At 48.8% G+C, this 13,055-nt stretch overlaps 1 long non-coding RNA gene across 2 annotated transcripts in view; it reads right to left on the bottom strand.

The window, feature by feature from the left end:
* Positions 1-1,702: 1,702 nt before the first annotated feature.
* LOC142275846 (uncharacterized) overlaps positions 1,703-13,055 on the bottom strand; it is an 18,863-nt gene continuing 7,510 nt past the window's right edge. For both annotated transcript variants that reach the window (XR_012739441.1, XR_012739442.1), the window contains exons 3-5: positions 8,865-8,938; positions 8,686-8,773; positions 1,703-2,493 (exon numbers count right to left, since the gene is read on the bottom strand). This is a non-coding gene — a long non-coding RNA (uncharacterized LOC142275846). The remainder of the gene's footprint in view (positions 2,494-8,685; positions 8,774-8,864; positions 8,939-13,055) is intronic.

The following is a 13,055-nucleotide window of genomic DNA, read 5'->3' as shown; positions in this document are numbered from 1 at the left end:
GGGGGCTGCATACTGTAGCCATATGCTTTTTCTGTTCTTGGTGTCATAATATGGGAGAAAAACACAGTGAAAAATTTTATACGTTTTATACCACAATAATGATCCGCTGAGTTGAATTGCTTTCCCACTCATCAACCGTCTTGGCGCCCGTGATTGGTTGTAAGCAGATGCTTTCACATACGCTAAGGATGCGTCTGACTGCAACCAATCACAGGAGACAGGACAGCCGGAAGACGGGGAAAGCAGTGCATATGAATGAGCAGTAATTAGCGGCCCAGCAAGTGAAGGAGAAGCCACGGGAGCAGTGTACAGCTGCAACGGAGCCTCGGTCAGTATGAAGCGCTTTTTTCTTTTTTTACTTTACTATTAAAAGGGGTTATCCGGCTTCTTTGACTTTTTTTTTTATTTCCCTATTGGGCTACATTGGGGCAGGTAAGTAGATAGAGATCACTTACCTGCCCTGCTGTCAGCCCCTCTCCCCCGGCTCAGAGTGGTCATGTGACCGCTCCTGCCGCAATTTTGCTGCTTCCGGTCATTTCATGTCAACATGGGCAGGGCCATGTTGACATGCAAATGTGGAACAGCATGTCGCCTCCCTGCTGGGCGGGTACAGTGCGATGAGCCCCGCCCCCTTCCCTGCACCCTCCCACACATTCCCCCGCACCTCTTTTACTCTCCAGTAACCTCCCCCTGCACTGCTGTGGGGTCCGTGACCTGGGGGAGGGGCCTGGCGGCGGCTGCCGTGGTGTCAGCGCCAGCACCGGGCCCCCTGCTCAGGATCACACATTCAAATGTACCGGCATCACAGATCACAGATGCCGGTACATTTGAAAGTGCTGATGAGAAGCAGCGCAGCGCTGCTTCTCATCACTGTCCCTCCCGCTGTCTGTGCTCTCTTCAGCACAGCGGTGACGTCACTACTGTGCTGATATGTCCAGAGCACAGACAGCTGGCGAACGTGCAGGAGCGGCGGGGACCGAGGACGGGTGAGTATGTACTCCCTACATGTGTTCCCTATGGGGGGTGCAGAGCCATATGTGTGCGTGTGCAGAGCCATATGTGTGCGTGTGCAGAGCCATATGTGTGCGTGTGCAGAGCCATATGTGTGCGGTACAGAGCCATATGTGTGCGTGTGCGGTACAGAGCCATGCGTGTGCGGTGCAGAGCCATATGTGTGCGTGTGCGGTGCAGAGCCATATGTGTGCGTGTGCGGTGCAGAGCCATGTGTGTGCGTGTGCGGTACAGAGCCATATGTGTGCGGTGCAGAGCCATATGTGTGGGTATGCAGAGCCATATGTGTGCATGTGCAGAGCCATATGTGTGCGTCTGCAGAGCCATATGTGTGCGTGTGCGGTACAGAGCCATATGTGCGCATGTGCGGTACAGAGCCATATGTGTGCGGTGCAGAGCCATATGTGTGGGTGTGCAGAGCCATATGTGTGCGTGTGCAGAGCCATATGTGTGCGTGTGCAGAGCCATATGTGTGCGTGTTTGGTGCAGAGCCATGCGTGTTCGGTGCAGAGCCATATGTGTGCGTGTGCGGTGCAGAGCCATATGTGTGTGTGCGGTGCAGAGCCATATGTGTGCGTGTTCGGTGCACAGCCATGCGTGTGCAGTGCAGAGCCATATGTGTGCGGTGCAGAGCCATATGTGTGCGGTGCAGAGCCATATGTGTGCGGTACAGAGCCATATGTGTGCGTGTGCGGTACAGAGCCATGCGTGTGCGGTGCAGAGCCATATGTGTGCGTGTGCGGTGCAGAGCCATATGTGTGCGGTGCAGAGCCCGATGTGGGGCTGTTATTTGCAATGCTGTAGTGATACCAGGTCAGGTGCTGGGGAAGAATACTGACAGGGAATGTGTGTGCTGGGGGCGGGCAGAGGATGGGGCTGGACACTGGGGTGGGTGGTGACAGCTCTGACTGAGGTTTTGCACAGGAAGTGGTCATGTTTGCTGGATCTGAATGTAAACAAGGTGCTGCAGAGAATAAAGGGATAATTCAAGAGGAACAAAAGTTAGAAAACAAAAAATAATGTAAGTGTGATTTATATGACAATACAGCACAGATAAACTCAAAAAATTTTGTTAAGCTAATGACGGACAACTCCTTTAACTTTTCTTACCTATACTTGTATAAAATGTATCCGTTTTTTTGTATATTCATCTACATTTATAATTTTCTTACCTAGATCCTTTCTTACCTTTATTTGCCTATTTTTACTTGCTTTTTTTGTTTTAATAACCTATAACGCCTCTATATTTCTCTTTTGTTACCTATACTTATCCTTTCTTACTTATACTTGTGCTTCTTTTCTGTACTTATCCTTTATGTATACTTACCTTTTCTTACCTTAACAGAGTGTTTATAAAGGAGGAGATCCTGGCCCTTGCTCTTCTCATCCTTCTTGCAGGAATGCGGGGCCAGGCGCAGCAGAGGGTTTCCTCTTCCTCGTCTATATTTGTGCTGCCTTTTTCTGAGACAGGTTCTTCCCGCACTATATAAAAACAAAAAAAACAAAAAAGTGAGCCGGAGTATGAGATGGTATACATGGAACTTGTGAGACCATGTTCACACTGGCCATGAGACAAAGAGAAACCAAGGAAAAAATTGTGAAAACATACCCTGCTGTAACTAAATAAAAGCATAGTGCATATAAACATAGGGTACTTAGTAAACACTGTTTTTGATCAAAAAAAGCATAAAGCTATCCCACCAAACATCAAGGTGTACCCAGTTGGGATAGTACCTACACTCTCTAATATTAAAACCTTACCATGGGTCTAAAATAGGCCTCAATGTGGCTAAGGGCTGAGAGTGACCGGGTCCCAACAGGACACACACAGTCAGGGGGATTCACAGAATTAAATGTCCAGCTCGCTGAGAAGGGGGCCACTCCCTGTTAGTACTGAATACAAAAAAACTACATAAAAACAAAAAAGTGAGCCGGAGTATGAGAGCCGGAGTATGAGACAAAGAGAAGTGAGCCGGAGTATGAGAGCCGGAGTATGAGACAAAGAGAAACCAAGGAAAAACCAAGGACATTTAATTCTGTGAATCCCCCTGACTGTGTGTGTCCTGTTGGGACCCGGTTACTCTCAGCCCTTAGCCACATTGAGGCCTATTTTAGACCCATGGTAAGGTTTTAATATTAGAGAGTGTAGGTACTATCCCAACTGGGTACACCTTGACGTTTGGTGGGATAGCTTTATGCTTTTTTTGATCAAAAACAGCGTTTACCAAGTACCCTATGTTTATATGCACTATGCTTTTATTTAGTTACAGCAGGGTATGTTTTCACAATTTTTTCCTTGGTTTCCCTCTTCCCGCACTATAGTAGTGACGATTTCTTCTGGAATATGCTCTGTCTCCTATAAACATAGTGAAGTAAAACTAAAGAATTTAAATGTCGCAATTTAGCTATTAAATATTTAGAGATACTATTACCAAGAGACATAAGCCTGACATAATCTCTTTATTTCCCCAAACTTCTCCAATTGGTACACGAAGACTCAAGATGGACAAGGATTGCTTTTACATGTGTGGTAGAAGTACAATCTTTAAAATTAACATCCTTCTTCGGATTCTGTATGTCTTTCAAGCTCTTCTGATTAGGGTTCCCTTGTCCTTCTTCAGGTGTCTTGCTTCCATTGAAACCATGTTCATATGGTCTGGTAAGCCCAGTACTGTAGGAGCAGAACCATATTCTATTATTCTAAAATATCAGGAGTGATAGCGTTGCCCGACTTCAGAGATTTATTTGGCCTTTAAAGAAATACCATCTTGGCCTTTCTATTCCCTTATCCCTGAGAACCTGGAGAGTTGGTCAGCTTTCCCACTGTTTCCATTCATTCCCTTTTAGACTTTATTATAATAACAACAAGACACCTTTTGAGATTCCGTGTTTGGACATGGGCCCATTAAGACACACTTTATTCTTCCAATAATACTTGCTAATCGAGACCAACCTAACACCAATTTTCAAACCCAATTGGAAGGAGATTTGGGCTCTCTCTGACCAAGAATCATTGGAGACGTATCTTCACCTTAATGCATAACTTACCTATATGTTCCTGTTTACATGATGAGGCCAGGTAGAAAATACTCTCTCGGTGATATAGGGTCCCCACTCGCCTACACTCAATCTTTCCAAAAGCTAGTCCCCTGTGTCCCTTATGTTGGAGATGTGGGGAGGAGGAGGGTGATATGTTACACATTTTTTGGTCCTGCACGTTTCTTTTTCTTTTTTGGGGGAAAGAGCAGCAAGTGATTCGTGAACTCACAAATCTCATTTCAGACCTGAACCCAGCTCTCGGTCTTATCTATGAATGTGACATCCCTCTAAAAGCATACAGGTATTCGATATTAAGACATTTAATTGTGACTACAAGAGAGTGCATCCCTCTGCTCTGAAGGAAAGATACCGCTGTGGCAGTCTCCCTCTGGTTTACTAAAATAAATGAGGTGATGTTAATGGAGGAACTCTCTTCTATGAACCTACAAACCTGGTTTTAGTGGATGGATTTTAATTTGTTGAATGGCTAGCTGGTGTTTATCGGGGAGATCTGACCTGCACTCTTTGGGTCACACCTTTTGAACACCTATCTCTATTGTGTTCCCTCCCTTCCCTTACCCTATCCTCTTTTCTTCTTTTGCTTTTCTATTTTTTTTTGCTTTTCTCTTTATTCTTCTTCCTTCTTTGTTAACTTTTATAACTGGATTGCTACGCTCAGCATGGACAATTACGGTTATGTATTTTCATATCCTGCTCTTTAATGGTCAATTTGTATTATTGACCTACACAGCCTTCAGGATTTGAGTAATGCGTTAATGTCTGTTTTTGTTATTTCCCTTCCCTCAGCGTGTGCACACGGCTTTGTACCGCTCAGCATTTAGCTTTTGTGATGCCGAAGTGTGTGTGTGTCTTGGCTTCAGAGAGACTCACTGCGCATGATCGGAAGTTGTCCGCACTTCCAGTCATGTGCACTACTCTGATGCCGGGTGTATATATCCCGGCTTCCGAGAGGTGTAGTACGGACAACGGACAACTTCCCATCATGCGCAGTGAGTCTCTATGAAGCCGGGACTCATACACCTGGCGTCACAAAAGCTCAATGCTCTGAAGTACAAAGCCATATGCATGCACAGCTTTGTATCAGGCTGCCGATGATGCTGGCTGTTGTAAATCATGTTATTGTGACACCCCTGAGGCTTCAGTTGCCACAGGGTACTGCACCTCACTTAAGGTGCAGTACTCACCCTGGATCTAGAGGAAGTTGGTACTGGTTCCACCACACACCAAATCATCCACACAACCAGGTTGGCCTCTCCACTGGGGACGGGGTAGGGTCTTAAGGCAGTCACTAAACATGGGGGGAAGCCACCCACTAGCGACAGAGAACCGGGGGAGGGACAGCTACCAGGGGGAGTCAGGAGCAACATAACAGTCAGCGAGTTCTCCAGCAGAAAGGAAAAGAGCAGTCGGGATTTACCTGTGGCTCTGGTGGGACGCAGGAGTCAATACGGTCACCGAGGGGAGAGCTTGATTGCTCCCTCGGGACCGGCGCTGAGAAGGGTGCAGAATCATAGGGTGGATCATTCTGCAGGCCAGGGGATTGCATGTCCCTCTGGCCCCCACAGTTCCCAGAGCACAGTGCTACACAGGGTGCGGGGTCGTGTTCCAAGGCAGGCCCCACAACGGACCCGTGGCACCTGCATACGGGATGGGAGTAAACACTTTTCAAGAACCGGGGTCCCCAAGAAGCTTCAGGCCACGGGGATCCAACACCAAGTGCAAGTAAGAAGGGCCCACCATCCACTGTACTGGTTCTGACCTCCAACGGATCCGAGATCGACTGTTGCCCATCACGACGGAGACTGGCATCTCCCGGGTAAACCAGGACTGTGAGTAAACGAAACCTTGAACCCGCAGAGACTGTGCTAGAGTGGTGCTTTAATTAATTAATTAATCAGTCTCAAACATTTGTGTTTGCTAGACTCTGCCCACAAAGCAGAAAAGAACAAAACAATCAAACGAGCAAAGATAAAGACAAACTTCAATAAAGGCACAAATAGAAAAATGAATTAGATGCCAACAGAAAATGCACAAAACACACAAAAGGTAGACAAAAAAAAACAGGCACAAAGGCAATGAGAAATCGGAGCCTGTAACCTAGAGCCCATTGCCATGTGTAATGATTCTAGAGTTTAAAGGGAACCTTTCAGCAGATTTGGGGCCTATAAGCTGCGGCCACCACTACTAGGCTCTTATATACAGCATTGTAACATGCTGTATATAAGAACCCAGGCCGCTGTGGATAACATAAAAATGACTTTATAATACTTACCTAAACGGTCTCTGCGGTGGAGTTGGGTCATATGGGCGTCTCCGTTCACCGGTGGTGGCGCCTCCTCTTTCGCTATCTTCGTCCTCCTTCTTCTGAAGCCTGTGTGCATGATGCGTCCTACGTCATACACACTCGCCGGTCCCACGCAGGCGCACTACAATACTTTGATCTGCCCCGCTCAGGGCAGATCAAAGTGCACCTGTGCAGAACCTCAATGCCGGCGAGTGTGTATGACGTAGGACGTGTCATGCACCCCAAGCTTCAAAAGAAGGAGGACAAAGATGGCCGAAACAGGAGGCGCCGGCACCGGAGAACGGAGACGCCCATATGACCCAACTCCTCCGCACCGGCCGTTAAGTGAGTATTATAAAGTATATAAAGTAATTTTTATATTCACAGCTGCCTGGGTTCTTATATACAGCATGTTAGAATGCTGTATTCAGTGTATCAACCCATATTCTATCCACCGCCATTAACTTCAAAACGGCGGCAGCTATAGGCATAGAAGTGGTGTCTAGGTATAGTAAAGTAGCTACCCAGTGAAACCACCTATAGCGCCACCTGATGGAAAACATCGGAGTTAGCATTTTTATTGCGAAAACTGAACGAGATAGAGAAAAAAAGTGAATTACAAAGTTGTAGGGAATCAATTCAATACGAATCGACATCTTGCATACAGAAATGCTATGATTAGAACGTGTAAAACTCTCAAGGCTGCGGATATGAAAGGATACCTCATGGAGACCTTCCTACAAGTCATTGGGTACGGTGGCTGCGTGGAGTGGCCTCCACGCTCACCTGACCTGACCTGACCCCATTGAACTTCTCTCTGTGAGGTCACATCAAACATGTGTATGCGACCCCTCCACAAACATTGCAGGACCTACGACGACGTATCACAGATGCTTGTGCAAATGTGTCACCTACCATATTGCACAACGTGCAGCAAGATACAGTATGCTGTCCAGAGTCCAGATGTTGAGTCCTGTGTCCAGAGTTCAACATTTTAATGAATTTGTATTCCCAGACCCTGCGATGGCTCTGTGATCTGAAGTTGCCTTTTAATATGACAACTTTCATATGGTTTATGTTGTGTCCAGAAGCACAGAAATGTTTGGCCACAGGTAAATGGATTTTGTCTGTAATTGTGTGGCGGTGAGATCTCATTTTCGTCTACGGCCAGGCCCTCAGATATAATTGTATCTGTTCCAGCCCTGCAGACAGGGATGAACACTTAACCCATCTTAAAAACACATTTCTAAACCAAGGCTACCACCCCACCTCCATAGAAGTTCAGATCATTAGAGCAACAAGGACCCCTAGAAGTGAACTGCTTCAATACAAACAAAAAGAGGAAAATAGTTGAGTACCTCTGGTGGTGACATACAACCCACAGCTTGAGGTACTGAGAAGAACGGCCAAGAAACTTTACCACATTCTACACATGGATAACCGGTTAAAAATAATATTCAAAAGATCCTCCATTGTTGTGGTACAGGCAACCTCCTAATTTAAGGAGCATCATGATCCGAAGTTCTATGCCCTCAGACACACCAAGAGGAACTTATCCTTGCAATGTAAAGAGCTGCAAAACCTGCATTCATGTAGAGACCAAAGACTGGATACAGATCCCTAACACACAGAAGAACTACAAAATTCCTGGGACATTCACATGTTCCTCTTCCAACGTGGTGTACTTAATCCTGTTCACTATATGTCCTATTGGGGGTCTCTATGTTGGAGAAACAGGACAGAGACTGAGAGCAAGGATGAGATCTCATCGCCACACAATTACAGACAAAAAAAATCCATTTACCTGTGGCCAAACATTTGTGCTTCAGGACACAACATAAACCATATGAAAGTTGTCATATTAAAAGGCAACTTCAGATCACAGAGCCATCGCAGGGTCTGGGAATACAAATTCATTAAAATGTTGAACTCTGTGGACACAGGACTCAACCTGTCAGAAGGATTTATGGCCCATTACAAAATCTGAGGAATCTATTCCAGAGACTCACCAGACCTCTGATCCTACATGGATACTGGGACAATAAAACTCACACCACTAAGCAAAGCTAATTAAGGATTCACTTTCTAAGATCAGTGTTTCTTTAAATGTCTTTTATTATGCCATCCTTCTGCTCTGTTTGTGCATATATTTGTGTTTCTTAAGGTATTTTGTCAGACCATGCCTGATGAAGGGACCTGAGATGTCTCGAAAGCTTGCTTTGTAAAATCACTTCATTTTATTTGTTAGCCATTAAAAAGGTATCACAAGATTATAATTTTGTTCCTCTCACTGAGAACATTCAATAATTTTCCTTACTCCCAGCAATCACCTCGGTACTCTTGCAGTGTCGCTCCAGGATCTCATCATAAGTGATGTCCAGGTGCGTCATCTCAGGGGCCTAGTCTGCCGCCTCCGCACTAAAGAGATACAAAAAACCCATGAAGAGGATTCCCGGATCCATTTGAGGGGCATCGTGAGGGGGGGATGGGGGGTCAGGACGCAACCTACACTATTGTTATCGCCGCAGTCGTCTGAAAATATCTGGTCTCGATATGGATGAAGAATTTCAGAAGAAACGTGCACTCAAGAAAAGAGAGAAAGCATTGCGTTATAACGTCCTCCAGTCACATCCAAAGCTACAACTACTAAATCTTCAGCTGGGAGCGCAGATATTCGCCATATCTGAGTGACGAATAATTCTGCTTACCATATACGCTGTGGGCGAGCCGGACGACGAAGGGTTAATACGGTTAGTTGATCACAGAGGAATAAAGTATATATATATATATATATATATATATATATATATATATATATATATATACATACATACATACATATACATATACATACATACATACATACATACATACATATATACACACACACACACACACACACACACACACTAGCTGTACTACCCGGCTTCGCCCGGATTAATAACTGTTGTTAACAAAATAGAAAGTAGTAACATTCCCGGGATAGAATGTATAAATAGAATGTATTAACGCCCAGGATAGTAACTGCCTCTCTGTTTCCCTTTCTTTCCCTGTCTGCCTCTTTCCCTGTCTGCCTCTTTCCCTGTCTGCCTCTTTCCCTTTCTTTCCCTGTCTGTCTCTGTCTCTTTGTGTCTGTCTCTTACCCTGTCTATGTCTGCCTCTTTCCCTGGCTGCATTGTGACATGCCAACATTCCATATAAGGGCGTGGCAGCACATTCTTCTGAAGTTCTGGCTGCACTGTGGCTCCCAGCTCCATTCGCCTTAGTGGAGGCAGGTTTTTTGGCGAATAACTGTAAAGAGCGGGCTTAAAATTTCCCCTCAAAACATAGCCTATGATGCTCTCAGGGTCCAGAAGTGTGAGTGTGCACCCCCCATCGTGCTCCATCCCCTAAGCTGCGCACCCCCCATCGTGCTCCATCCCCCATGCTGCGCACCCCCCATCGTGCTCCATCCCCCATGCTGCGCACCCCCCATCGTGCTCCATCTCCCATGCTGCGCACTCCCCATCGTGCTCCATCCGCCATGCTGCGCACTCCCAAACGTGCTCCATCTCCCATGCTGCGCACTCCCCATCGTGCTCCATCCGCCATGCTGCGCACTCCCAAACGTGCTCCATCCGCCATGCTGCGCACTCCCAAACGTGCTCCATCCGCCATGCTGCGCACTCCCAAACGTGCTCCATCCGCCATGCTGCGCACTCCAAAACGTGCTCGATCCGCCATGCTGCGCACTCCCAAACGTGCTCCATCCGCCATGCTGCGCACTCCCAAACGTGCTCCATCCGCCATGCTGCGCACTCCCAAACGTGCTCCATCCGCCATGCTGCGCACTCCCAAACGTGCTCCATCCGCCATGCTGCGCACTCCCAAACGTGCTCCATCCGCCATGCTGCGCACTCCCAAACGTGCTCCATCCGCCATGCTGCGCACTCCCAAACGTGGTCCATCCGCCATGCTGCGCACTCCCAAACGTGGTCCATCCGCCATGCTGCAGACTCCAAAACGTGTTCCATCCCCTATGCTGGCCGCAGCATCAGCCTCTCTGCCCGCAGCATCAGCCTCTCTGCCCGCAGCATCAGCCTCTCTGCCCGCAGCATCAGCCTCTCTGCCCGCAGCATCAGCCTCTCTGCCCGCAGCATCAGCCTCTCTGCCCGCAGCATCAGCCTCTCTGCCCGCAGCATCAGCCTCTCTGCCCGCAGCATCAGCCTCTCTGCCCGCAGCATCAGCCTCTCTGCCCGCAGCATCAGCCTCTCTGCCCGCAGCATCAGCCTCTCTGCCCGCAGCATCAGCCTCTCTGCCCGCAGCATCAGCCTTTTCTGTCCCCAGCATCAGCATCTCTCCTCCCAGCCTACCCCAGCCTCAGCCTCCCCACAACATCAGCCTCTCTTCTCTCAGCCTCCACCCTCCCAGCCTTCCCCAGGATCAGCCTCTCTCCTCCCAGCCTCCTCCAGCACGCCGTGCTCCTCTGCCGACACTCACAGATCTGATCGTATACACTCACACACACACCCACCCGATCGCATACACTCACACCCACCCACCCGATCGCATACACTCACACCCACCCGATCGCATACACTCACGCACACACACATTGACGATATTACACATACGCGCTCATACTCACAACATCCGGAGATACCACATGCTTCTGGCCATGTGATCCTCCGGCAGGTCCTGAAAGCTCACAGCACAGTATCGCGGCCGAGAAGCAAGCGATATCCCAGGATGTTGTGAGTGTGTGGATGTGACGTGTGTGTGACGTGTGTGAGTGTGAGTGAGAGAGAGAGAGAGAGTGTGTGTGTGTGTGTGTGTACTCACCTGTGGCTCCGTGTCAGTTGGGGGAATGCGTGCGGGGTGCGGGGCCAGAGCGAGCGTGCATTGCGTGAGGGGGGCGGGGCCTGCAGAGAGCCGGGGCGAGAGGCCAATCCGTGTGGGGGGGGGGGCCATGGCGAACCCAGCGGCCAATCAGCTTTGTGTCACCGTAAGGACATGTCACCGTGACACAATTTTGGAGCATGACAGACAGACAGACAGAATAAGGCAATTATATATATAGATATACACATACATACATACATACATACACATACATATATATATATACACACACATACATACATATATATACACATATATATACACATATATATATATATATACACACATACATATATATACATATATATATATATACACACATACATATATATATATATATATATATATACATACTAGAAGGTGGCCCGATTCTACGCATCGGGTATTCTAGAATTTACGTATTGTGTAGTTCATGTATGATTTTTGTTAAATATATATATAGATGTTGTTGTGTGTAGTTACCAAGTGTTTGTGTAGGGCGCTGTACATGTTCTGGGTGTTGTCTGGGTGTGGCGGGGGGTGAGAGCGGTGTTGTTTGTGTGTTGCGTTGTGTGTGATGCGTGTGTTGCGTTGTTTGTGGAGCGCTGTGTGTCTGTAGCATTGTGTGTGTGTTGCGTGGTTTGTGTGTGTTTTGGGGGGAGGTATGTTTTGTGCAGTGTGTGTGTTGCGCGGTATGTGCGTATATTTATGTATGCCGCGGTGTTTGTGTGTTGGGTGTTGTGTGTGTGCAGCGTTGTCTGTGTGTGTGGATGTCTGTGTAGGGCGGTGTTTGTGTTTCCCAGTGTGTGTGTGTGTTGTGCAGTGCACGTGTGTGTTGGGGGGAGGTGTGCACCTCCCATCGTGCTCCATCCCCCATGCTGCGCACCCCCCATCGTGCTCAATCCCCCAAGCTGCGCACCCCCCATCGTGCTCCATCCCCCATGCTGCGCACCCCCCATCGTGCTCCATCCCCCATGCTGCGCACCCCCCATCGTGCTCCATCCCCCATGCTGCGCACTCCCCATCGTGCTCCATCTCCCATGCTGCGCACTCCCCATCGTGCTCCATCCGCCATGCTGCGCACTCCCAAACGTGCTCCATCTCCCATGCTGCGCACTCCCCATCGTGCTCCATCCGCCATGCTGCGCACTCCCAAACGTGCTCCATCTCCCATGCTGCGCACTCCCCATCGTGCTCCATCCGCCATGCTGCGCACTCCCAAACGTGCTCCATCCGCCATGCTGCGCACTCCCAAACGTGCTCCATCCGCCATGCTGCGCACTCCCAAACGTGCTCCATCCGCCATGCTGCGCACTCCCAAACGTGCTCCATCCGCCATGCTGCGCACTCCCAAACGTGCTCCATCCGCCATGCTGCGCACTCCCAAACGTGCTCCATCCGCCATGCTGGGCACTCCCAAACGTGCTCCATCCGCCATGCTGGGCACTCCCAAACGTGCTCCATCCGCCATGCTGGGCACTCCCAAACGTGCTCCATCCGCCATGCTGGGCACTCCCAAACGTGCTCCATCCGCCATGCTGCGCACTCCCAAACGTGCTCCATCCGCCATGCTGCGCACTCCCAAACGTGCTCCATCCGCCATGCTGCGCACTCCCAAACGTGCTCCATCCGCCATGCTGCGCACTCCCAAACGTGCTCCATCCGCCATGCTGCGCACTCCCAAACGTGCTCCATCCGCCATGCTGCGCACTCCCAAACGTGCTCCATCCGCCATGCTGCGCACTCCCAAACGTGCTCCATCCGCCATGCTGCGCACTCCCAAACGTGCTCCATCCGCCATGCTGCGCACTCCCAAACGTGCTCCATCCGCCATGCTGCG

This window comes from Anomaloglossus baeobatrachus, unplaced genomic scaffold, assembly GCF_048569485.1.
Source record: "Anomaloglossus baeobatrachus isolate aAnoBae1 unplaced genomic scaffold, aAnoBae1.hap1 Scaffold_3872, whole genome shotgun sequence".
Lineage (NCBI taxonomy): Eukaryota > Metazoa > Chordata > Amphibia > Anura > Aromobatidae > Anomaloglossus > Anomaloglossus baeobatrachus.
Note: the sequence above shows the minus strand (reverse complement) of the source record. Positions and strands in the feature narration are given on the sequence as shown.